At 42.2% G+C, this 23,228-nt stretch overlaps 1 protein-coding gene across 2 annotated transcripts in view; it reads right to left on the bottom strand.

Annotated features, from left to right (window-relative positions):
- Positions 1-23,228, bottom strand: part of adgra2 (adhesion G protein-coupled receptor A2) — a 161,865-nt gene that overhangs the window by 119,885 nt on the left and 18,752 nt on the right. The gene's annotated exons all lie outside the window — the stretch shown is intronic.

The following is a 23,228-nucleotide window of genomic DNA, read 5'->3' on the forward strand; positions in this document are numbered from 1 at the left end:
ATGTTATTTCATAGGTTTTTATGTCTTCAGTATTGTTCTACAATGTAGAAAATAGTCCAAATACAGAAAAACCTATGAATCAGTAGGTGTGTCCAAACTTTTAACTGGTACTGTATATAGAGAAGAAAATGTCTAAATTGCACCATGTGAAGGGTTTTCACAGGATATGTACACAGCAACATGTGACGGACAACCTGATGGCATTCCGATCACGATTTGGACAGAACACTGCTCGGCTATGGTTAAGTTCAGATTCAAAACATGTTGCTGAGAAATGGGTCGGGCATGGACAGAATGTTCTCTGGTTTTGGTTGTGTCGTGGTCAGAACTTTAGGGTTGGTCATCAGCGTGTCGGTCTGACAGAATGCAGTGTGAAAAATATCTGCTCAAGGTTAACTTGCTGCTTTGAAGCTAAGACATAGTTATAGAATGTACAGCTCTATGTGTGTGTGTGTGCGCGTATGTGTGTGTGTAGAAATAAAGTGACCCTCAATGGCCAGCACACTCAAAAAACTCCCATTACATTTTGAAATTAAAGCCGCAAGCGGCCTTGACGGGCCCTCGCGCCAGCGGCCAGGGGGGGCGGGGGCATGCGTCCCCGCGAAATACCGTAAAGAGTCTGCTTGCCAAGTTTGACCAATCAGAAGCTGCAATATCATTTGTGCCATAACCAGCACCCCCAGGGGTGAAAGTGCACAAAATTTGGCGGATATGTCAGGAGAGCTATGAAGAGTTTGCGTATGAAGTTTGATGACAATTGAGTAAATAGAAGATGAGAGATAGATTTTTGAAGAATAAATTTTTTGGTTTTTCCCATGTCAGAAGGTGGCGCTATGCTGTACATGAGCGATTATGAGTTGGAGAAATAAGTGTCTACAACAGCAACGCACTATCACAAGGTAGTGGTGTGAAGGAAAAGCATTATGGAGTTATTTACCAAAAACCCGTTTTGGAGAAATTGCGTCGGCCAAAAACAGCGCCCCCCATGGACGAAAATTCCCAAAATGTGGTATACATGACATGGGCGGTAGTAAGAGGGTGGCCGTGAAGCTTGACCAAATTTGAGGAAAGATTGGATTGTTTGCCCAAAAATAGCGCCCCCAGTGGCGAAATATCACAGAAAATGGGGAACATGTCAGAAGCCCAATGAGGGATTTGCGTGTGAAGTATGAGCAGTTTTGAGCAATTAGAAGATTTGTTATGAATTTTTAAGCATGTAAAATTTTGCATTAAAAATTGATTGACGTATAACTTCTGAGCGGTTTAAGCTACGTGAAACTTATTTAGTAACTTTTGTCAGCCATGTCTGTAGATGATGTGTATCAATTTTGGTGACATTCCTATGAACAGTCTAGGAGGAGTTGCGCCGTCTTCGTGGCCATGCATTTCGCACAAAAGTGAAATTACCTCACTTCCTGTTGGGCGTGGCTAATGCATTGGCATTACATTTTTGTCCGGCTTAGTGAGATACATATGCGTACCAAATGGCATGCCACTCCTACAAACTACATGGCAACCAGGCACCTTAAAGCGGGAGGCCAAAATCACAACGAGTTAGGGGGCGCTATAGAGGCCCTGAGGCCCGGCTGGATCTGGGCTTTTGGTTCTCAGTAGCGGTGGCAGTCTAAGAAAAAGGAGCCAAATTTCGTGCGTTGTCGACCATGGCAAGCGCCCCAATAAGGGTCTTGAAAAGAGTTTGCTTGCCAAGTTTGACAAATCAGAAGCTGCAATATCATTTCCGCCATAACCAGCACCCCCAGGGGCGAAAGTGCACAAAATTTGGCGGACATGTCAGGTGAGCTATGAAGAGTTTGCGTATGAAGTTTGATGACAATTGAGTAAATAGAAGATGAGATATAGATTTGTGAAGAATAAATTTTTTGGTTTTTCCCATGTCAGAAGGTGGCGCTATGCTGTACATGAGCGATTATGAGTTGGAAAAATAAGTGTCTACAACAGGAACGCACTATCACAAGGTAGTGGTGTGAAGGAAAAGCATTATGGAATTATTTACCAAAAACCCGTTTTGGAGCAATTGCGTCGGCCAAAAACAGCGCCCCCCATGGACGAAAATTCCCAAAATGCGGTATACATGACATGGGAGGTAGTAAGAGGGTGGCCGTGAAGTTTGACCAAATTTGAGGAAAGATTGGATTTTTTGCCCAAAAATAGCGCCCCCAGTGGCGAAATATCACAGAAATTGGGTAACATGTCAGAAGCCCAATGAGTGATTTGCGTGTGAAGTATGAGCAGTTTTGAGCAATTAGAAGATTTGTCATGAATTTTTTAGCATGTAAAATTTTGAAGTGAAAATTGATTGACGTATAACTTCTGAACGTTTTATCCTACGTGAAACGTATTTAGTAACTTTTGTCAGCCATGTCTGTAGATGATGTGTATCAATTTTGGTGACATTCCCATGAACGGTCTAGGAGGAGTTGCGCCGTCTTCGTGGCCATGCATTTCGCACAAAAGTAAAATTACCTCACTTCCTGTTGGGCGTGGCTATGCATTCATAGAACTTTTTTTGTTCGTGTCAGTAAGATACATATGTGAACCAAATTTCGTTCCTCTACGACAAACTATATGGCAACCAGGAGCCTTCGAAAAAAGGCAAAATTTTCAAGGCGTTCGGGGGCGCTATAGAGGCCCAGAGCCCCGCCCAGATCTGGGGTTTTGGATCAGAGTAGCGTAGGGGATGCCGATAAAATGATCCAAAATATGCGCGTTTTCGTCCACAGGAAGTGCCCCAAAAAAGGCCGAACAGCGACCGCGACTAAGGAATAATAATAATAATAATAATAATAATAAGAATAATAATAATAATAATAATAATAAAAAACCGAACAAGATCAATAGGGCCTTCGCCCTATAGGGCTCGGGCCCTAATTATAGGTTGTGCCTGAGCCACGTGTGTGTGTGTGTGTGTGTGTGTGTGTGTGTGTGTGTGTGTGTGTGTTTACGCCAAACTCTTCTCCAGTCTAAAATTAAAATCTGGATTATATAAACACTATAATTACAGAGAGGAGGGTGCAGACTTATTTTAGAAGACTGCAGCCATGAACGCCCTTCCCACACACACACACACACACACACACACACATTATATATGCAAACTCACACACGCACAATATGCATCCACGCGTCTTCATTCTGCCTGCAAGTAAAGGGGGGCAAGTCTCGCAACAAACCGCAAAAAGCTCGCAGTCATCTCAGTGTGTGTGCAAACACAAATGTGATGCATTTAAGATTTACATGAACTGTGCAACCGCTGCAAAGCTAACAGTTAATGCTTCAGTGTTTGCTCTTAATAATCGGAATGTGAACCAGAGCTTTAATATTTACTTGACAAACCAAAGTCATGCCTTCAAAGACTATATATATATATGGGTCTCAGAAACTGGGTACTGTGGGGTACCCCACTAAATATACTCACAGTCAATAAACTATATGGTTTTGAATGGTGATGTTGGTTTTAATTTGAAATAAAATGATGAAAGAAATAATACAGATAAAACTAAATCTTTGATGTGAATACTCTATTCAGAATTTGGCAAAAATTCTGCAAATTTGTGGAAAAATGGCGGCTTGATCTGGGACATGATAAATGGTTGACTACATCGCATTCCCTTAAAAAGGTTGTAGTCCACTGAAAAGTCTACAGTTATCACTAATTGTATTTTAAGTTAAGTTGTAACTTTATACACCTAAGGATTGGTGCGCTCACAGAATAATCATAACCGTAATAAAACATCATGCAAAATATTTGATCACCGTCGTAACCCCATTTTCCGCAGACCCAAAACCAATACGATCGTGTGTTTCGATCTAAACCGAAAGCCTCAGGGTCAAGGTCACGACCTCACCAAAAGTAGTAACTTGAAATCACTACGCCATATAAAAATTTAGTTATAAATCTGCGATTTTGTTTTTTAAAAATGAAAGCTGAAAGTTAGGTATAGAATATGTTTCTTACAGAATATGTTACGATGGTAGCTGGTCTTGTATGAATTTCTGAGCTATGGACCCTTTTCACGTGACGTCACGACAAATGCGGCCGCCATTTTGGACGTGTACTACCAGTAGTTTACCACAGCCAACATTGAGGAACGGCAGCAAAGAAAGTGTTTATTTTCACCAAGACTTCCATCATGCCACTATATTGTTGTGCACCTGGATGTAGTAACCATCAACAAACAAGGCAAGGGTTATCATTTTATCGGATCCCGGTAGATGCTGACCGACGGAGAAGATGGATAGCGGCATACCAACGCTTGTGTAGTGACCACTTTGTTGGAGGTAAGACGAATAAAATTAGCCAGAAAAGGCATTACATTGCTGTTAACATTCCATTCTAGTTTACTGTAATTATGATCTGGCAGCTATTTACACCGGATCCAGTGTAAATAGTTGCCGGAGCCAACGTCCGAGGTTCCGGAGCGCGCTCGCTCGCGGCCCGGCCGGAGCCAGCGCGCTCGCTCGCGGCTCCGGCCTGAGCCAGCGCGCGTGCTCCGGAACCTCGGACGTTGGCTCCGGCAGCTATTTACACTGGATCCGGTGTAAATAGCTGCCAGATCATAATTACAGTAAACTAGTAAATACAGTTTTCTGCATCTCGCTCCTTTTTCTTTTATGTTTGTCGCCTTCCTCGCATTCAAACCGATTTGAGCCGAAGTCCACTACATGTCCAAAATGGCGGTCGCGTTTACGAAGGTCACGTGACTGAAAAGGGTCCATAAAATGAGTTGTGGTCTATTTTTTACCGTAGCGTGTTATTTGTGTGCGGGGAAGGACACACATTAACAATTTGCATGTGTAGAATGGAATTTTCCACTCCAACAGTTAGAAGTTGATCGCGCTTCCATTTGCGGTCTTTCTGTTACGCGGGTGATCTGTTCGGACGTTATCACTGAAAAGGTGAGTTTTGACAGTTTTATTTTGTTTTAGTCTTGCAGTATAAGGCAACAGAATATTTCTTTTTCATCTTACTTTCATATTTCGTAGTGTCTGCGTATTTTTGGCCAATATTTTGCAACCATGTTCAATTTAGATCCAACTTCTGATAGAATCTACGGCCAGTCATTTTGCCCCGCCCCCGCCTCGCGCTCCGTCCGGTGCGGTAGTGATGTCCCGTTGCTCGCGCGCCGCAGCAGAGACCCGCGCGACCTTCAGCCGGTACAGTCGCTGTTCTTTTACCACCGCCATTATTCTCATCTTTCCGGTGTGTTCTTGATTTTTCCATTGTGTCCTATTTCGCCATATCAAATACCCAAAATGCATCATATTATTCATATTTAAGTGAATAATCAATTCAGTCATCATAACTTGGCATTTTTAACCCAAGCAATCAAAAAGAGGAAATTTATTCAATATTTTCACTCATCTGTGAAGGAGGGGCTTTAATTCTTCATGATGGAGTTATTTTATATGGAAATCAATTTTACAAAAGCATTTGAATTGTAATCAAAAACATTTTCCACAGTGGAGGCCAGATAAAGCAAGATACTATCTTTATTCTTATTAAACATGACAAAAAAAACATTGAGTGTTAGGTAAATGCAAAAAAAATAGTAAAATTTGAAAAAAAAAAAAAATTCGACCATAATGTCCCAAATGAGAGACCAGTTTCTGAGACGGACCCATATAAACAGTTATTCCATGAAATCAAGTCGTACATGAACTGATAGCTGATGAGTTGTGTAGCACCGAGTTGGCTACCAAGTTGGAATTTTATTCAAATTCGATGAATAAAAACTTTATACAAAACCTCCGACAAAATCATTTCCGCTTAGAATGCAAACAAACCGGCCAAATGACAGGAGCAATTTGTGAACAACGTTATAATAATTCTTGTTAATAAAAAAGATACGTTCTTACTACCAAATACTTTTATTCCATATTTTTTTGTTGCTTTTTTTTGTATTTTGGGAGGTTTTGTTTTCGAGTACAGTTTTTATTTCGCCCTTGGTTGCTTCAGCAACACGCTCCACCATTTTGTTTTTCTCTTCTCACGGTATATGAGCTGATATCATAGTAGTAGGGTAGCCAATCAGAGCGTCTGATTGCTCATATCCAGTGAATGTGGAGAGAATGCATACAGTACTGTGCAAAAGTCTTACTCACCCTATTTTTTTCATACAAACTTTATCGATTTCTATTTTATGACTTCCACATTATCGAGTCAAAACATCACAAACATTTTCGAGTTCCAAACATTCGTGTTTTTCCAGAACAAAATTAAATGTTCCAGAAAAAAAGTCTGTATCTAAGCAGCATATTCTATAAGAGACGACTTTTCAGATTAAAAAAGAAAACACAACGAAGGCTGCTGGGTTTTGGTGCAAAATGAAGAAGCGAGTGTGACAGTCAAAGTGTCCAGAAGAACTGTGGCTGGTTCTGTAAGATGCTCAGTAAAGCTTACAGATCATTTCCGCATAAAACTGCACTCATTGGACCTGAGACATCGATCGATCGATCGATCGATCGATCGATCGATCGATAGATAGATAGATAGATAGATAGATAGATAGATAGATAGATACTGGGTGCGATTTGCTGGGGGGGATGGTGGGGATCATCCCCCCCTCTGGTTTTTATCTCTGCTGAAAAAAAATCCTCGGGGACAACCCCGTCAATAAAACAAACAAACCAAAAAAAAAGTTGACATGACAGGCATGTTGTGACACAGTTTTCTATGGTCTACATTGCACTCACTTTCAAAATGACCCGAAGTGGCAGCTTTGATGTTCACGAACGTCCCCCAGCAAATAGATACATTGTAGATAATAACAATATCTTTGCGTTCTCGCAGGGATGCAAACAGCGCGCCTTTTGGCGGATGCCGCCTTTTTCACGGCCGATTTTTTTTTTTTGGGGGGGGGGGGGGGGGGGGCGTTGGAGTGTCTGATTATAATTTCAAAGTAAATTCTGTATTAAAATTACTAAATAAGCAAATCCGTTACAGTCCATGAAACAGGAAGTATAAGGATGAGAAAAAAACAGCTTAAATCGGAAAGCTGCGCACAATGTGAACTGCGCCATCAGAGCAAACTGTTCATTTAGTATTCATGTATTTTAGTGATTTTCGAGTCACTGTCCATTTAATCCAGAGGGAGAGAAACATCACAGCAACGCGACAAGCAATGCGAACTTTGTTGTGTTAGTGTTCGTGTATTTAGTCAGAGAGAAAGGAAGATGAATTTACTATCTCTGGTTTAGTGTTCGTTTTCATTTAGTGTTATTCATTTGATATCATCGGATGTTATTGAGCTGTTAGCCTATTGTTACCTTAATTTTGTGACGTTTCATGATTAAAAAAAAAAACATCCCCCCTTCTGGTTTTTTGACAAATCGCACGATGGATGGATGGATGGATGGATACGTGTGTGTGTGTGTGTGTGTGTGTGTGTGTGTGTGTGTGAGAGACCCAAATAACTCCACAATGTTGTCCTGACCAGCATAAATTCCCACTGAGAAAACAAAGAAAGAAGGCATGCTATTAATAGTCTGCCTGTTGTTGGCATCTCGTCAACTATGACGAATGAAAACATGTATTTCGAACCAAGTACGATTTTTAGGCCATGATTTAACTCTTTGGGCGGCACGGTGGTGTAGTGGTTAGCGCTGTCGCCTCACAGCAAGAAGGTCCGGGTTCGAGCCCCATGGCTGGCGAGGCCCTTTCTGTGCGGAGTTTGCATGTTCTCCCCGTGTCCGCGTGGGTTTCCTCCGGGTGCTCCGGTTTCCCCCACAGTCCAAAGACATGCAGGTTAGGTTAACTGGTGACTCTAAATTGACCGTAGGTGTGAATGTGAATGGTTGCCTGTGTCTATGTGTCAGCCCTGTGATGACCTGGCGACTTGTCCAGGGTGTACCCCGCCTTTCGCCCGTAGTCAGCTGGGATAGGCTCCAGCTTGCCTGCAACCCTGTAGAAGGATAAAGCGGCTAAAGATAATGAGATGAGATGAGATGAGATTTAACTCTTTAACGTCCTAGATTATTATTCATTAACTCATCTTCAATACGTACAATGAAACTCTGAACAGTTATAATAGTTGCAATAATAAGACTAAAGATCTGCTGCTCCCGGAATCAGACTATGATATTTTTATCTTTCACAACGGTCACCAATCATCGTGCCATAAATTATTGCCGTGTCTGGGTCAGAAGACGGGCAACAGTACAAGTTTGACTCCGACCAATCAACGTTCACGTCCTTGCGTGTTATCAGGGAGGAGGGTCAAGAAACTGTCAATCATGGCCATCAAGAAACACATTGAAGGAGATGTCAAACTAGGTGAGAAAATACAAAAAGTCTGACATGCTGGAGTTTCATTGGGGTGTCGTGGGGCGTCCCAGACGCCACAATGATGTTCTTCGATTATGTCACACTACTACTGCTTTTTGACCCATGAGGAACGGGTTCTTGAACCGGTTCCCTCCAGGATTCTTTGAACCTTGGCGCCTGCTAGTGAATTGGCCTGCATTTTCACCAGCTTTCAGAGGAAACATTGTAATCAAGGATGCGTCATGAACGGAGAGTAAACAGACACAACAGGAGTAAACCGTAGTAGAAAGATGGCGGAGCGCACTGATTACCTGCGAGCTTTTCTTCTGTTACTGCAGATATTTGTTTTCATTCCATTTTTTCTGAAGCTGTATCCTTTTCCATTGCTACGCTCTGCTTCCTCTCGCCATGCCCACTGATGTCATCACAGTTCATGCTGGAAAAACTAGCTATATTTTGGTTCCAGCTGGGAACCAACTCTTCCGGTTCCGAACCAATTTATTTTTGGATGAAATGCTCTGAAAGGTTCAAAATTTGGAGCCCATTCCCTGTTGGTAGAAAAGGGGTAAACAAGGCCTGTTTGTCATTTTTGACGTTCATATTCGGGCCCGATGCCGGAAATTTGTCTTCCGCGATAAAATTGTGTCAAAATCAATCTGAATTCATGTAATCCTGGGATAACAGGTCCTGAGAAGGTTTTGAGTTCAACTCCCAGGAGCTCCTGGAGACTTTAATTAACCTTAATGTTCTTCACCCTAAACTACTCACTTGTATGCTTGGATTTGGTTTTATTTCACATGTAAGACATTTTGTCAATGTCGAAAATGTCGAATAAAAAGACAATTGAAGAGTTAGAAGTCAAAAAACACTAAAAAGTTGAAATCCGTGTTCTCAATAACATGAAATTGAATTGCCTTTATTGTCATTGTAAATGTCTCATCTCATCTCATTATCTGTAGCCGCTTTATCCTTCTACAGGGTCGCAGGCAAGCTGGAGCCTATCCCAGCTGACTACGGGCGAAAGGCGGGGTACACCCTGGACAAGTCGCCAGGTCATCACACGGCTGACACATAGACACAGACAACCATTCACACTCACATTCACACCTACGGTCAATTTAGAGTCACCAGTTAACCTAACCTGCATGTCTTTGGACTGTGGGGGAAACCGGAGCACCCGGAGGAAACCCATGCGGACACGGGGAGAACATGCAAACTCCGCACAGAAAGGCCCTCGCCGGCCACGGGGCTCGAACCCGGATCTTCTTGCTGTGAGGCGACAGCGCTAACCACTACACCACCGTGCCGCCCCATGCAGGAGCATATCAACATGAATTAATTATATTCTAATTAGGGTGGCACGGTGGTGTAGTGGTTATCGCTGTCGCCTCACAGCAAGAAGGTCCAGGTTCGAACCCTGTGGTCGGCGAGGGCCTTTCTGTGCGGAGTTTGCATGTTCTCCCCGTGTCCGCGTGGGTTTCCTCCGGGTGCTCCGGTTTCCCCCACAGTCCAAAGACATGCAGGTTAGGTTAACTGGTGACTCTAAATTGACCGTAGGTGTGAATGTGAGTGTGAATGGTTGTCTGTGTCTATGTGTCAGCCCTGTGATGACCTGGCGACTTGTCCAGGGTGTACCCCGCCTTTCGCCCATAGTCAGCTGGGATAGGCTCCAGCTTGCCTGCGACCCTGTAGAACAGGATAAAGCGGCTAGAGATGATGAGATGAGAATGAGATATTCTAATTTGTGCTTGTTATTATTTAAAGTGCAAATTGCTTTCAGGAAAAAAAAACTGTCTCTGAAATCCGTGTTGTTGCTGATAGGGCTCTGCTGATATGATATAATATGGATATTGTGATTAATTATGTCAAAAGATACTCATCTTGTGGGTTTTTTTAACAACTATACACTGACTGGAAGCAGCGGATTTGATTTGAGGTGGAAAATTTTGTACTCGATCTTGATTGACATTTATTTTTTAAAAAGTAAAGTAAAAATTTTTAGCATTTTAAAAAATGAAGTACATTTTTTTAATGTAAATATCAACACTTTTTTTTTAATGCAACTCTACTGGGAAGTCGTGAGCAACCCTATGATTTCCAGTATATCACAATGTCATACATAAACGTATCATAGAAATGTCTTCAAGAATCGTGATATGATATTTTTGTCATATCGCTCACACCTAGTTGCAGATAAATACAGCGACATTTTACAATCTCGTACACACCTGTCCTATTAGTTTGAGTGTATTAAATAGTTTGTAGTAGTTAGTTCCTGAGTCATACACTCGACAATGTATGCAATGAACGTACAATCACTTCTTATTTTTTTTTGCTGGCACCAGAACGCTAGTGGGATGTAGCCCAAGGCTAAATGGTGTCATTGTTACAAGCCTGAAGTTGATTATATTTCCATCACAGCATGTAAGCCTGTCTTTTATCACTCACAAAATTAATAAGACCAAAAAAAAACCCAAAAAAACGCAGCTTATGTTCCCAAGAAACTGCAAAGCGCAAATTCCCATTCTGAAGTCTCTCCTATGCCATACATCTGGCATTAACGTTCCAGCCTCACCTCCGAGTGTTATAAAACACTGACACTGGAGACTCCTTCCATAAACATGAAACAAATCTTCGCAATATCAACGATACTAAGTTTTACTTTGTTACATAACACCACATTATGAGTCCATTTATTATTAGTTATTGATTATGAGTAATGTCGATCACACTGTGAATGGGTGGTTACTATAGAAACGATCATGTATTAAAACGAGCACGTTGATATAAACCTGTGATTTGCTTTGCAGAAAGAATTGCTTTCAGAGATGTTGTTACTGATGTTGTTATTCGCCAAAGGTGACGTGAATATCGGTGAATAATAACAGACGAAGTTGAGGTTTTTATTTAACAGTTATTCCACAAAATCGAGTCGTACATGAGCTGACAGCCAACAAGACACGTAGCACAGAGTCAGCTATAAGGCTACGTTCACACTGCAGGCTGAAGTGACTCAAATCCGATCTTTTCGCCCATATGTGACCTATAGCCGATCTTTTATTGACAATATGAACGACACAGATCTGATTTTTTCAAATCCGACCCAGGCCGTTTGGATATGTGGTCCTAATTCCGATTCCTATCCGCTCTTTTCATATGCGACTTCAGTCTGAACCGCCAGGTCGCATTCATCCGACTTACACGTCATCAACAAGCCACAAACGTCACTATTCTGCGCTGAAGTAGGCGGCGGGTCTCTCAAAAAAAGTTACAACAACATGGCGCATAATCACGGGCGCAGATAGAGGGGGGGACTCGTCCCACCCAGATTTAAATTCACCTCGTTCGGTCCCCCCCACTTATAGGGAGGAAAAAACGTCTATGCTGTCTTTCTTTGCATAAGGCAAACCTCACGGAAAAATCAAAAGACTAATTACCATTCGGTTTATTGAGGTGCACAGCAGTACATACATAGTTGCAACAACTCACATAAAATAAAACAAAGACTGATATTCGGTTGGTTGAGCTGCGCAGACTGCACAGGTTGCGAGCTCGAGCTTGGTTGCTATAGTAACCCACAACAAGTTTGACAGGCATATCGGGGTTGGGGTTGGTTTGCTGGCAGCTTTGTCCCCCCCAGTTCCAAAAACGTATCTGCGCCCCTGCGCATGACATCAGTGCGAGGGACGCTTCGGGCTGTGAAGGTTCTGAATCTTCTCAATGGAAGGACGCAGAGGTTAGGGAGCTGATTTCCATTTGGGGGGATGCAGCTATTCAAGCTAGATTGGATGGGTCATACCGCAACCGGGCGGTTTTACTTCCGTAAACACTGGCCATGCTCACTGCGTGTGACGTCGTCGTATCCTGCAATGCGCATGCGGAACACTTTTAGGTCGCTTTTTGTTCATACTGAGGATCACATACAAGTCGCATATATTTGTTAATGTGAACGACCTCACAAAAAAATCGGATTTCACAAAAAAATCGGAATTGAGCATTAAGCCTTGAACGTAGCATAAGTCATGTACGACGAGATTGAGTGGAATAACTGTTTAATTCTATCCACATTCACTGGATTTTGAGAAACAGAGCATTTTTATTTTGTGCAAATTCGATAAAGAGAAACTTTATACAAAACATCCGACAATAATTTCTGCTTAGAATGTAAACAAACCGGCGAAATGGCAGTAGCAATTTGTGAAAAATGCGATAATAATTATTCTTGAAAAACAAAAAAAGATACATTCTTACCATCAAATACTTTCATTCCATATTTTGTTGCTTTTTTGTTTTTTCTATTTTTTTGGGTCTTCTTCTTCTTTAGGGTTTTTTTTTTTTTGGTGGTTGGCAAACCAACTTAAAGGTGCATTACTGCCACCGACTGGGCTGGAGTATGGAACAGGAGATATGGGGGGGCTATAATCTTTTAGCTATTTCTGTTTTTTTTAAATACTTAATAATTTTTGGGGGTTTTGTTTTCGAGTCGATTTTTTATTTCATCCTCAGTTGCTTCAGCGACATGCTCCGCCATTTTGTTTTTCTCTACTCACGGTATATGAGCTGATATCCTAGTAGTAGAGTAACCAATCAGAGCACGCGATTGCTCATATCCAGTGAATGTGCACAGAACAATCACCGATATTCACTGAGCCTGAGGAGGATAATTGTTTTAGTATAAATACACAGGTGATTATTTTTTTAAAAATTAGTATTAAAAATTAATTTATTTCAAATTTCAAAAGCAACATGCAATTGTAATAAAGGCGCAGTGCAGACTTGTGTCACTTATCTATGCTGAGTCACATAAAATACTTTCGTTTTGAAATCAACAAAATAAATCACAATTCCACCTTACCTTTGAATAGCTTTAGACCAAACTTCATAGCATCTTTAGTGCTTTTAGGAACAGCGTTTTCTTCCATAATGTGTAATTCTTCCTCACTTACAGTGACAAAGCGATTGGCCGCCATTTTGCTGAGTCACTCAAGGTGATTATCAAGAAATAGTCCAAGTTTCTTGACCAATCAGCATGCTTGATTTTCTATAAATCACCCTTGTATTTATACTAAAGAAAATTAATCAATCAGCACAATCTGACTAATCAGAATCAAAATTTCAGCAGAGCTGTGGTACAAAACAATATTAATATCCAGTACTCCATATGATTGAAAAAAATTATATCAACTTTATATAAAGGCACACATGTAGCAGTTGTAATTTTATAATTTCTTTAGCATTTTGAACAATACACATCTTCACAAAGCAACTTTACAGAAATATATAAATTCCAGATCTAAATTTTAAACAAATGAATTTATACATTTATAAGTCTGAGGCGACAGTGGCAAGGAAAAACTCCGAGACAACATGAGGAAGGAACAAAACTATTATTATTATTATTATTATTATTAGTAGTAGTAGTAGTAGTATTCACACATTAATAAACTGGAAACCATTAACACTATTATCAAGTGTTTTTATTAATGAAAGATTTTTCAATCAGAATAATCATTTACGTATCAGCCTGTGGAAAAGTCGGGTGAAGATGTAGATTCAATGAAGAAATTCGAAGCGCACGTATAAATCTGTGACTGGAAAAGGAATTAATGTCTGATATAAAAACGAGATAAAAAGTAAGACGGACTGAAACTGAACCCGAATGAGATGCTCTGCTCATGGGTGGAGAAAGAATGAAAAAGAAAGGGATTGGCATTTTTTGGAGACAGATAAGACGAGTGCAGTGAAAGGAAAAACTATCCAAACACAGATTCCTGCTGTGCTCTGGGAAGAGCATGAGATCAATCTCTCTCTTTCTCACTATCTCTCTCTCTGTCTCTCTCTCTCTCTCTCCCTCCTTCTCACTATCGCTCTCTCTCTGTCTTTCTCCCCCCCTTCTTGCTATCTTTTCTCTCTCTCTGTCTCTCTCCTCACTATAGCTCTCTCTCTGTCTCTCTCCTCACTATAGCTCTCTCTCTCCTCACTATAGCTCTCTCTCTCCTCACTACAGCTCTCTCTCTCCTCACTATAGCTCTCTCTCTCTGTCTATCTCCTCACTATAGCGCTCTCTCTCCTCACTATAGCGCTCTCTCTCTCTCTGTCTCTCTCCTCACTACAGCTCTCTCTCTCCTCACTATAGCTCTCTCTCTCCTCACTATAGCTCTCTCTCTCTCTGTCTCTCTCCTCACTATAGCTCTCTCTCTCCTCACTATAGCTCTCTCTCTCCTCACTATAGCTCTCTCTCTGTCTCTCTCCTCACTATAGCTCTCTCTCTCTGTCTCTCTCCTCACTATAGCTCTCTCTCTCCTCACTATAGCTCTCTCTCTCTCTGTCTCTCTCCTCAATATAGCTCTCTCTCTCTCTCTCTCTCTCTCTCTCTCTCCTCACTATAGCTCTCTCTCTCTCTCTCTCTCTGTCTCTCTCCTCAATATAGCTCTCTCTCTGTCTCTCTCCTCACTATAGCTCTCTCTCTCCTCACTATAGCTCTCTCTCTCTGTCTCTCTCCTCACTATAACTCTCTCTCTCCTCACTATAGCTCTCTCTCTCCTCACTATAGCTCTCTCTCTCTGTCTCTCTCCTCACTATAGCTCTCTCTCTGTCTCTCTCCTCACTATAGCTCTCTCTCTCCTCACTATAGCTCTCTCTCTGTCTCTCTCCTCACTATAGCTCTCTCTCTCCTCACTATAGCTCTCTCTCTGTCTCTCTCCTCACTATAGCTCTCTCTCTCCTCACTATAGCTCTCTCTTTCTGTCTCTCTCCTCAATATAGCTCTCTCTCTGTCTCTCTCCTCACTATAGCTCTCTCTCTCCTCACTATAGCTCTCTCTCTCCTCACTATAGCTCTCTCTCTCTGTCTCTCTCCTCACTATAGCTCTCTCTCTCCTCACTATAGCTCTCTCTCTCTCTGTCTCTCTCCTCACTACAGCTCTGTCTCTCTCCTCACTATAGCTCTCTCTCTCCTCACTATAGCTCTCTCTCTCTCTCTCTCTGTCTCTCTCCTCACTACAGCTCTCTCTCCTCACTATAGCTCTGTCTCTCTCCTCACTATAGCTCTCTCTCTCCTCACTATAGCTCTCTCTCTCTCCTCACTATAGCTCTCTCTCTCCTCACTATAGCTCTCTCTCTCCTCACTATAGCTCTCTCTCTCTGTCTCTCTCCTCACTATAGCTCTCTCTCTCTCTGTCTCTCTCCTCACTATAGCTCTCTCTCTCCTCACTATAGCTCTCTCTCTCCTCACTATAGCTCTCTCTCTCTGTCTCTCTCCTCACTATAGCTCTGTCTCTCTCCTCACTATAGCTCTCTCTCTCCTCACTATAGCTCTCTCTCTCTCCTCACTATAGCTCTCTCTCTCCTCACTATAGCTCTCTCTCTCCTCACTATAGCTCTCTCTCTCTGTCTCTCTCCTCACTATAGCTCTCTCTCTCTCTGTCTCTCTCCTCACTACAGCTCTCTCTCCTCACTATAGCTCTGTCTCTCTCCTCACTATAGCTCTCTCTCTCCTCACTATAGCTCTCTCTCTCTCCAGGCTTTTAGATAGAGGGGCGTCTGGGCGTCTTTTCGACGCCCTGTACTGAAAAAAACAAGAAATTGGACGCCCTACTTTTTAGTACGACGCCCTAAAGACGCCCTAATATTTCCGCCCGTGTTATGTCCGGTAACTTAGCTGAATATGTTAAAAAATCGCCGAGTCTGAGCTTTCCGAGGATCTACAAGCTTTGTTGACACCGCCATTTTGGAAATTTCAGAAGTCTCGCTTTGACAGCTGTCTTTCCCGAAGACGCCCAGGGTTACCATAGCAACAGCACGAGCCCAGAGTACAAAATATAGGCACCCGCCGCAGAGCTACAGAAACACGCGTTTCTATGGCTGCACTAATTTCAAAGTTGTGAGAGCCCTCGTTATAAATAAATGGGTTATTAAATAAATTTGGTGTACAAAGCACTTGTAATATGCGTTCCCAGAGCAGAGGGGGAAAAGATGTATGCCTAGGAGACACTGGCATAAATATCCAGACAATATAGCCGTAGACTATATTGCCGCAGCTAAATGTGGAATGTAGTCTATAGAAAACCGGCCTTACCTGACATGTTATTTATCCCGAATAAATCCTTTTAACAGTAAATAACACATTTTCATGCAGATTTTCCCAACATTACAGGCTACGTAGTGGAGAGTGTGGTAGTCGAGCCGGCGGGTAGTATTTCTAGTAGGCTAAACAATAATCAAATACGACACGTTCTAAAGGATGCTGGGATTCCAAAGAACGCACATGAAAAGGACGAACACGTGGGATATTTGGTAAGGAAGATAGAAGATAGATTTTTCTGAGTTTTTTGGGCATGACAGGAAGAAAATGAAGAAAAGAGGAAGGCAACGATTTCCAACTTCTTTCAGAAGAGAACTCATGTAAGTTTTTTTTTTTTCTTCTGTAACTGTTGATAGGCTTGGAATGTCAAAAAAACTATCACAATCCCATAACTAGACAGCCAGGTTTCTTGCATGAATAAATAGGGATGACCGGGGTTGGTTGTCACAAGTTATGGTTGTCACATTCGTCATATCTCAGCCACCATAGGGCGCTGCTCAATTCCACCAAGATAGAAATGTTTAGAATTAGTACTGGGGTCATTCTACCTGAAAAGTTATTGTGTGTTGCATGCATTTCAAAGGTGAGAACAATTTGAAGGTTTTTCATACCTAAATGTAAATTTTTAGTACCTTGGTTTTTACCTTCTAGCTTTGTAATTAATGGGTTTCTATTGAAAAAACGAATACCATTATAATGTTTGAAGACTTAGCCATATTTCCTGTGTGTTTTTTTCTTTGTTATACTAAATCTTTGGACGCTAGCGGCTTTGAAAGCAAAACTGGTCAGCCGGGGTTGGTTGTCACACTGTGTTCGGGGTTGGTTGTCACATGTAATGCAATTGCAATAGGTGCACTACTGACTGAGACAAACACAGCTACAACAAGCTTTATTTATGTAGTATTCTGCGATCAGAAAGCTTTATAGCTAATTTGTCATGCTTAATATGCAACTCCAGCTCAAAAAATCCCAGAAATATACCCATTTTAATAATAATATTCATTAAAAATATACGCAGTTTGCAGTGTATTTTGTTTTGGTGTTCCCAAAGTTGATATTGTATTACCAATCTGTTATACCTACATGTATTTTGAATACATTTTCTTTAACATTTTTACATAATTCTCAAAAATATGTATGTATTTTCGGTTCCTGTACCGCCCCATTGAAATAACATTGTGACAACCAACCCTATAGGGTGTCACAATCTGTCAAAGTGTGTTTGACAGCCCATATCTTTTGAACACAACGACATAAAGTAGAAATACCACCTTCCAGTCGTACCTGAGACTTGCAGCTTCCTTTGTACATTGAAAGGGACCCTATTCATAGCACTATTGCACTATACATGCCTCCCCCCAGTCCAGCCTTACTATTGATACAAGAATGTTGTAACAAAGGCAAAAACACTTGGCTGTATTGCTCAAAATTTGCTGTCAAAATGAAGGAAATAGCATTTGAGAGCATTAGAAATTTCAAAATTTTCCGGGGGAGTACCCCCGGAACCCCCTAAAACACTCGTGCCAGCGGCGCTCAACGCGCCGCTACACCTCGCCACATACAGTGACACCTGCAAAAAAGTTAGACTCCCTAAAAAAAAAATCCTGCCTAAAAGCCTGTCTCTCTCTGTCTCTCTCCTCAATATAGCTCTCTCTCTCTCTCTGTCTCTCTCCTCAATATAGCTCTCTCTCTCTCTCTCCTCACTATAGCTCTCTCTCTCTCTGTCTTTCTCCTCAATATAGCTCTCTCTCTGTCTCTCTCCTCACTATAGCTCTCTCTCTCCTCACTATAGCTCTCTCTCTCCTCACTATAGCTCTCTCTCTCTGTCTCTCTCCTCACTATAACTCTCTCTCTCCTCACTATAGCTCTCTCTGTCTCTCTCCTCACTATAGCTCTCTCTCTCCTCACTATAGCTCTCTCTCTCTGTCTCTCTCCTCACTATAGCTCTCTCTCTCCTCACTATAGCTCTCTCTCTCCTCACTATAGCTCTCTCTTTCTGTCTCTCTCCTCAATATAGCTCTCTCTCTGTCTCTCTCCTCACTATAGCTCTCTCTCTCCTCACTATAGCTCTCTCTCTCTGTCTCTCTCCTCACTATAGCTCTCTCTCTCCTCACTATAGCTCTCTCTGTCTCTCTCCTCACTATAGCTCTCTCTCTCCTCACTATAGCTCTCTCTCTCTGTCTCTCTCCTCACTATAGCTCTCTCTCTCTGTCTCTCTCCTCACTATAGCTCTCTCTCTCCTCACTATAGCTCTCTCTCTCTCTGTCTCTCTCCTCACTATAGCTCTCTCTCTCTCTCTGTCTCTCTCCTCACTATAGCTCTCTCTCTGTCTCTCTCCTCACTATAGCTCTCTCTCTCCTCACTATAGCTCTCTCTCTCTGTCTCTCTCCTCACTATAGCTCTCTCTCTCCTCACTATAGCTCTCTCTCTCTCTGTCTCTCTCCTCACTACAGCTCTCTCTCCTCACTATAGCTCTCTCTCTCTCTGTCTCTCTCCTCAATATAGCTCTCTCTCTCTCTGTCTCTCTCCTCAATATAGCTCTCTCTCTCTCTCTCTCTCCTCACTATAGCTCTCTCTCTCTCTCTCTGTCTCTCTCCTCAATATAGCTCTCTCTCTGTCTCTCTCCTCACTATAGCTCTCTCTCTCCTCACTATAGCTCTCTCTCTCCTCACTATAGCTCTCTCTCTCTGTCTCTCTCCTCACTATAACTCTCTCTCTCCTCACTATAGCTCTCTCTCTCTCTGTCTCTCTCCTCACTATAGCTCTCTCTCTCCTCACTATAGCTCTCTCTCTCTGTCTCTCTCCTCACTATAGCTCTCTCTCTGTCTCTCTCCTCACTATAGCTCTCTCTCTCCTCACTATAGCTCTCTCTCTGTCTCTCTCCTCACTACAGCTCTCTCTCCTCACTATAGCTCTCTCTCTCTGTCTCTCTCCTCACTATAGCTCTCTCTCTCCTCACTATAGCTCTCTCTCTCTGTCTCTCTCCTCACTATAGCTCTCTCTCTCCTCACTATAGCTCTCTCTCTCCTCACTATAGCTCTCTCTCTCTGTCTCTCTCCTCACTATAACTCTCTCTCTCCTCACTATAGCTCTCTCTGTCTCTCTCCTCACTATAGCTCTCTCTCTCCTCACTATAGCTCTCTCTCTCTGTCTCTCTCCTCACTATAGCTCTCTCTCTGTCTCTCTCCTCACTATAGCTCTCTCTCTCCTCACTATAGCTCTCTCTCTCCTCACTATAGCTCTCTCTCTGTCTCTCTCCTCACTATAGCTCTCTCTCTCCTCACTATAGCTCTCTCTCTCTGTCTCTCTCCTCACTATAGCTCTCTCTCTCTGTCTCTCTCCTCACTACAGCTCTCTCTCCTCACTATAGCTCTCTCTCTCTGTCTCTCTCCTCACTATAGCTCTCTCTCTCCTCACTATAGCTCTCTCTCTCCTCACTATAGCTCTCTCTCTCTGTCTCTCTCCTCACTATAGCTCTCTCTCTCCTCACTATAGCTCTCTCTCTCTCTGTCTCTCTCCTCAATATAGCTCTCTCTCTGTCTCTCTCCTCACTATAGCTCTCTCTCTCCTCACTATAGCTCTCTCTCTCCTCACTATAGCTCTCTCTCTCTGTCTCTCTCCTCACTATAGCTCTCTCTCTCCTCACTATAGCTCTCTCTCTCCTCACTATAGCTCTCTCTCTCTGTCTCTCTCCTCACTATAGCTCTCTCTCTCCTCACTATAGCTCTCTCTCTCTGTCTCTCTCCTCACTATAGCTCTCTCTCTGTCTCTCTCCTCACTATAGCTCTCTCTCTCTGTCTCTCTCCTCACTATAGCTCTCTCTCTGTCTCTCTCCTCACTATAGCTCTCTCTCTCCTCACTATAGCTCTCTCTCTCCTCACTATAGCTCTCTCTCTCTCTCTGTCTCTCTCCTCACTATAGCTCTCTCTCTCCTCACTATAGCTCTCTCTTTCTGTCTCTCTCCTCAATATAGCTCTCTCTCTGTCTCTCTCCTCACTATAGCTCTCTCTCTCTCCTCACTATAGCTCTCTCTCTCCTCACTATAGCTCTCTCTCTCTGTCTCTCTCCTCACTATAGCTCTCTCTCTCCTCACTATAGCTCTCTCTCTCTGTCTCTCTCCTCAATATAGCTCTCTCTCTGTCTCTCTCCTCACTATAGCGCTCTCTCTCTCTCCTCACTATAGCTCTCTCTGTCTGTCTCCTCACTATAGCTCTCTCTCTGTCTCTCTCCTCACTATAGCGCTCTCTCTCTCTCCTCACTATAGCTCTCTCTCTGTCTGTCTCCCTCACTATAGCTCTCTCTCTGTCTGTCTCCTCACTATAGCTCTCTCTCTCTGTCTCTCTCCTCACTATAGCTCTCTCTCTGTCTCTCTCCTCACTATAGCTCTCTCTCTCTGTCTCTCTCCTCACTATAGCTCTCTCTCTCCCCTTCTCACTATAGCTCTCTCTGTCTCTCTCACTCTCTCCTCACTATCTCTCTCTGTCTCTGTCTCCTTTTCACTATAGCTCTCTCTCATTCAACCCCTTCTTGTTATCTTTCCTCTCTCTCTCCCCTTCTTGTTATCTTTCCTCTCTCTCTCTCTCTCTCTCTCTCTCCCCTTCTCACTATTGCTCTCTCTCGCTCATACTACTTGAGGGATTTTGCAGCCACAAACGTCCATCTTCTCAGCTACGCAAATAAACCCTGCTTTCATATTGCTTTAATAACTCTGTAGAGGATCACAAAATTTACCTTGACCTGCATGCCAGAGGTTAAAGGTCAACGCATGTGTGGCAGCAACAGGTGTGACGAGAAACATATATCATAGGTTGAGTTTTTTTGGGGGGTGGGTTTTTTTTGGATTTCCAGCCACTCCCTTGCACTCTCTCTCTGTCTGTCTCACACACACACACACACACACACACACACACACACACACACACACACACACACACTCACAAACTTGTTGCTTTTTCCCACAAATGTAAACAGACCATCTCCGGGAACGGCAACACTCCAAGGACGCCCTTCCACACAATTCCCAGGATATCTGTCAGGAAGGTTTCTCAAAATACACACACACACACACACACACACACACTTCACACTGAAACTGTACTGAATGTACTCATGGACACAAATACAATCTTGTTTCACACACCAACCTGGACCAACTCTCTTTCACACACACACACACACACACACACACACACACACACACACACACACACACACACACACACACAGCCATTTGTTGCAGTCATACAGCAGCTGTCTGAGTCTGAGGGAGTATGAATTCACACACTCACATTCTTCACACACCCCATGCCCACTGCCAAGGACACTACAATCTCTGTGTGTGTGTGTGTGTGTGTGTGTGTGTGTGTGTGTGTGTGTGTGTGTTTTCATTCTTGAATAATTATGTCTCGATGTCAAAGAGAATAAGATCTAGAGAGCTACCAACTCTGTAAAAATAAACCTTCACTAAAATAAAAATAGAAAACACCTGCAGATTTCAATTAAAGCGAAACATCCAGGGCTGAGTTCTCTTAAAGCACTGGACAGCCGAGGGACTCGATGGTCGAGCGAGCATCACAATGAACACTCGCTCTCAATCATACATTTTAATATGATTTTGAGAAACAGTGCCACAGTACACGTCATACATCATCAATATTAAAAGATAATGAACTTTCAGGCAAATCTACTCACTGGTTCATCTTTGAATGGGTGTGCTTGGCATAACGTCTTTATAACTCCACACACTGCTAAAAAGTGGCAAGGGGCTTGGGGGGGGCAGAGGAGGGACTGCAGAGGGGCTGAGGATGGGCCGGGGGGGGGGGGGGGGGGGGGGGGGGGGGGGGGCGAGGAGGGGCTGAGAGGGCGAGGAGGAACTGAGGAGGAGGGCATGGTGTGGAAATAGCATAAACTCCTGCAAATGATGATCAACATATATTTGAAACTGAGGAAGGGCAGGGCCTGGGGGAGGTTGGCCCAATCAGCTCTACATCAGCATCGACCTTGCAAGGTTCAGGATGACGTGTTTCATCACTGTACCATCATATCATTTAGTTCACAGCTCAAGAAACACAATCTAGTGTTCAGTACCTCTTTAATGGGAAATAAAATCTGTCAGTATCTGTTTACATGTTCAATTTAGCTAAGATTAGACAATAATACATTTAACATCAGTTCACCACACAGTATTTATTAGGGATTCCACCAAAAATTGTCATCGAACATTTTCAAAAATTTCAGCAGAATGAAAAAAAAAACAGACAAAGTTTTTGACCCAAAAAACTGAATCAAGGCTGCAACAATAGGCATGTCATGTGACAATAAATCACGATACACATTTATGACAATTTGATTTGATGAAATTAAAAATGAATTGCGATTATTATCAAACTGCATAATCTCTTAGTTTTTCTGAACTGTAATTGTATTGTTTAGACAGCAGAGAGCACAATAATGTATAATAGTGGGAATACACGAGTTCGCTGTAGGTGGAAGTAACACAGCTCTAATGCCAAAAAACACACACAAATAAAGCAGATGTATAATGGGAAAAAAGGTGTTGACTGTACAAACAGATTTAACAAGAAATCAGAGCTCTTTTTTACAGACTGCTAAAAGCAAAAGAAAAGAGAAGAAAAATTGAGATAGTACAAATGTTGAGAAAATTGTATTTAAAAAAGGCAGATCTGTTATTAACTTTTTTATTTTTAAGTTATTATTATTATTATTATTATTATTATTATTTAACAAAAATAATATTTAAGTTGGTAAAGAATACTAACAAACATTGCATTTTTAAAATGTATTTTCTTCATTTAATTTTTTTTTCAAAAATATTGTCGGAAAATTGAATTGTGAACCCAAT

Source organism: Neoarius graeffei, chromosome 10 (assembly GCF_027579695.1).
Source record: "Neoarius graeffei isolate fNeoGra1 chromosome 10, fNeoGra1.pri, whole genome shotgun sequence".
Taxonomy (NCBI): Eukaryota; Metazoa; Chordata; class Actinopteri; order Siluriformes; family Ariidae; genus Neoarius; species Neoarius graeffei.